This window comes from Trichechus manatus, unplaced genomic scaffold (genome assembly GCF_000243295.1).
Source record: "Trichechus manatus latirostris isolate Lorelei unplaced genomic scaffold, TriManLat1.0 scaffold00147, whole genome shotgun sequence".
NCBI lineage: Eukaryota > Metazoa > Chordata > Mammalia > Sirenia > Trichechidae > Trichechus > Trichechus manatus.
The window spans coordinates 1,022,206-1,026,804 of NW_004444083.1; the positions used below are offsets into that span (position 1 = coordinate 1,022,206).

Sequence of the window (4,599 nt, forward strand, 5' to 3'; positions counted from 1 at the left end):
TGCCTTTTTTTCTCATGAGGCCTCAATTCTTTTGCATCATTATCATAACTTTTTTGTATGGTAGACATGATTCTGAAGTTAAGAAACGAGTGTTGCTAAGTACTTACTTGGAAATTGCTTTCCTTCCTCTTCGGCCATGGTTTATGGAAACTCTGCCCTGACCACTGACAGCTCTGGCAATAATCAACAGATATATAGACTGGACCCCTCTGACCGTCCTGAAGTTCATCAACCTTAGCAGTGACCGGGTGCAGGCGTGATGTGTATTGATCAGGGACCTTCCGGAATTAAGAGGGAAACATGTATGATTTGTCCGATATTCAGCTTTAACAAATTCTACTGTAATACTGTAACAGACCTTAATAAGGTTACTTACTTACTTACTGACCAGTAGCTGTTGAGTTGATTCTGACTCATGGCGCCCCCATGTGTGTCAAAGTAGAAGTGTGCTCCATAGGGTTTTCAATGGCTGATTTTTCAGAAGTAGATTACCTTTCTTCTGAAGCACGTCTGGGGGGACTCAAATCTCCTTAACCTTTTGGTTAGCAGCCAAGTGTGTGTTAACCATTTTCACTACCCAGGGACTCCAGATGACATTTAAAGAAAGATTAAGTTTAGGTTACAGAGGCAGATGTAAATTACATAGACCTTACCTGAGCCAGGTGCAGTGGAATCTGTAGACACCTAATGCATAGTAGAACTGGCATTTGGAAAGCGTTTTCTGACAGTTAGCCATCCTGGTCCAATGCCCCTGGATGTTCTGAGCTCATGCCAAACCCCTCCTCTGCCATTTATTCTCTTAGGAATAGATGCTAAGAAGGCATTAATAATTCAGGGCAGACACAAGGCTGGTATGGATGAAATAATCATGTTTTCAAGGTAATTGACTTGAATTCCAAGAAAAATTCTTTTTAGAGGTTCAAAGAGAGATGTGAATAAAAGCCAGATCGATGCCTGTCCTGGATCTGCAGCTTCTTCAGTTCTCTAAAACTTCTCGGTAACGAGGATTTTTTTTCAGAGAAGTGATGAGAACCTCATATTCCACAGAAATGTTTTTTACGCTTCTGGACAGTAAAATTAGTAGGTAGTTCTTCTGCAGGGATTAGGTACACTTTTCCCTTTAACAAAAATGTTTGACAGTTGTTCTCCAAAATTGTTAGGGTTCTCTCCGTGAGGGGAGAAACGAGTAATGTTAAGTACTAGCTTCGCTCTTCGTTTCACTTCATAGAAAAGCAGGTAGCAGGAAAGAAGAACAGACCTAAAAATGTTGTGGAGCTGCAGGAATGTATCCCCGCTTGATTCAGACAGGAAAGGTTTTCATCTTCAGAGCCAGGGGGAAAAAAAAAAAAAAAGACTTCAAAGCAAAAGTGAATATGATTTAAGGGTGTTTCTTCACAGTTTTTTTTTTTTTTAATCATTTACATTCTTTATTTCATATGCTCATTTCAACAATATAAAAATGTAAGTTTAGCCCACAGGTAACCACTCTTTTTATAGATTAAAAATATGAAGTGTTGAGTGAAAGTTACAAATTATAACAATCAAAATGTATAACAAAATAAAAATAAGGCAAATGATTTAAGAATCATTATGCTAAATTTTGAATGCAAATATAAAACAAGAATGAAGGACATTGTTGATAGTCATATTCAAAATGGATTTTGCCCAATTCTTAAATCTTGCCACCCCTTAAAACCTAAGAAAGTATTCATTATAAAATGGAAGTACAGAATTCTTAACAAAAATCAATTGCATATAGAGTTTTATGATTCTCCTTACAGGTGCAATCTATTCTTCAGCAAACTATAAGCCTTTGAAAGTGTAACTCCATATCCAACAAAAAAAAGCGCCAAAACTCGATTTGGGTGGGGAAACCAAAACCAAACCTCTAGGACATAGTAGAACTGCCCCATAGGGTTTCCAAGGAGTGGCGGATGGATTCGAACCGCTGACCTTTTGGTTAGCAGCCGTAGCTCTTAACCACTGCACCACCAGGGCTGGGGAAAGGGTGTCAGATATGAAATTGTGTGGTGGATCCGTGCTCCAACAGAGTCGCAAGTGCAGGAGAGCTGTAAAGAGATCTAGATCACTCAAGGAATCCAGAAGGCCAATGCCAAGAAATGACACATTATTTTCAAGGTCATTCAGGTGAGTTCTTCTTCCATGTTGCACTCCGCCGTCTGTCTGAAGATACTTCTTGGCATTTTTCCTTTGCGGTATTGTGTGGTCTTCTCGGTTGACAAAAACCTTTCTTGTCAATCTGTAGAATGCAGCCGCAACATTCAAACACATCATTTTCGAAAGAACAATTGTAGTAAAGGAGACAAAGGCCATGAATACTTCATTCTCGACTGGTTGGGTGAGGTCAGCAATTCTAGTTCTCTGTCTCTTGTGAGTCAGAGACCACTTTTAAATGAGAACACCAAGTGTAGAGGTTCAGGTCAGGGCAGGGTCTACCAACGAAGGTGCTTCAGTGACGTTGAAATATATGAAAATGCTTCTGCCGTTTGTTTAACAAATACTTATTCAGTGTCCCTCCAGGCAGGGTGTCCCGTAAAGTGCTGAGAGTGGAGGGTGGGTGGCGGAGTGTAGGGTGGAGAGCTGGAATAGAGCTCAAAACCAAATACATTTCTTCTCTTTAATCTGATAGTTCTGCAACGTTAAAAACCAGTTGTCATCAAGTCGATTCTGACTTCATGGTGATCCCATGTGTGGCAGAGTAGAAATGTGCTCCAAAAGGTTTTCAATGGCTGACTTTTCCTTTTTCTTTTTTTTAATTGTACTTTAGATGAAGGTTTGCAGAACAAATAGTTTCTCATTAAACAGTACACATATTGTTTTATGATGATGGTTAACAACTCCACGACATACCAACACTGTCCCTTCTCAATCTTGAGTTCCCTATTACCAGCTTTCCTGTCCCCTCCTGCCTTCTAGTCCTTGTCCCTAGGCTGTCGTGCCCCATTAGTATTGTTTTGTTTTATGAGGCTGTCTAATCTTTGGCTGAATGGTGAACCTGGGGAGTGACTTCATGACTGAGCTAAAAGGATGTCTGGGGGCCATAATCTCGGGGTTTCTCCAGTCTCTGTCAGGCCAGTAAGTCTGGTCTTTTTTTTCCTCCCATACAGAATTTTTTTTTATTTTTTTACATACATTGTTATGAGACCCCAACCTCTCACCCCATTCTGCGACAGCACACTCCTCCCCTCCGCCCCTGATTCCTCATGAACATTCAACCAGCTCCTAACTCTCTCTGCTTTCCCATCTCACCTCTGGACAGAAGCTGCCCCCTTGGTCTCTTGTATCTACTTGACTAAGAGGCACATTCTTCACAAGTATCACTTTATGTCCCACAGTCCAGTCCAATCCCTGTCTGAAGAGTTGGCCTCAGAAATTGTTTTAGTTCTGGGGTGATAGAAAGTCCAGGGGCCATGCTTTCTGGGGCGCCTCCAATCTCAGTCAGACCATTAAGTCTGGTTTTCTTACTAGAATTTGAGTTCTGCATCCCATCGTTCTACTGCTTCATCAGGGATCCTCACTTGTGTTCCCGGTCAGGATGTTCACTGGTGGTAGCCAGGCACCATCTAGTTCTTCTGGTCTCAGGCTGATGAAGTCTATGGTTTATGTGGCCCATTCTGTCTCTTGGGATAATACTTTCCTTGTGTCTTTGGCGTTCTTCGTTCTCCTTTAACTCCAAGTGGTTGGGACCAATTGATGCATCTTAGATGGCCGCTTGCAAGCTTTTAAGACCCCAGACACTCACCAAAGTAGGATGCAGAACATTTTCTTAATAAGCTTTGTTATGCCTATTGACATAGATGTCCCCTGAAAGCATGGTCCCCAGACCCCCCATCCCTGCTACTCTGTCTCTCAGAGTATTTGATTGTATTGAGGAAACTTCAGTCCATTTGTGCTGGCTTCTCCTGCAGTGTGCACTGTCCTTCCCTTTACCCAAGATGATTCTTATCTACTATCTAGTCAGTGAATAACCCTCACCCTCCCTCCCCACCCCCGTAACCATCAAAGAATGTTTTCTTCTGTGTTTAAATCTTTTCTTGAGTTCTTATAATAGTGGTCTTATATAGTATTTGTCCTTCTGTGACTGACTAAATTCACTCAGCATAATAAGTTCCAGCTTCCACCATGTTATACGCTGTTTCACAGCTTCATCATTGTTCTTTATCGTTGTGTAGTATTCCATTGTGTGGATATACCATAGTTTGTTTATCCATTTGTCCGTTGATGTGCACCTAGGTTGCTTCCATCTTTTTGCTATTGTGAACAGTGCTGCGATGAACATGGGTATGCATATATCTATTCGTGTGACGGCGCTTATTTCTCTAGGATATATTCCAAGGAGCGGGATAGCTGGATCGTATGGTACTTCTATTTCTAGCTTTTTAAGGAAGCGCCAAATTGATTTCCAAAGAAGTTGTACCATTTTACATTCCCACCAACAGTGTATAAGTGATCCAGTCTCTCCACAACCTATCCAGCATTTGTTATTTTGTGTTTTTTGGATTAATGCTAGCCTTGTTGGGGTGAGATGATATCTCATTGTAGTTTTGATCTGCATTTCTCTAATGGCTAATGATCGTG

At 41.2% G+C, this 4,599-nt stretch overlaps 1 pseudogene; it reads right to left on the reverse strand.

The window, feature by feature from the left end:
• Positions 1 to 1,775: 1,775 nt before the first annotated feature.
• Positions 1,776 to 4,599, reverse strand: part of LOC105756744 (microsomal glutathione S-transferase 1-like) — a 34,175-nt pseudogene continuing 31,351 nt past the window's right edge.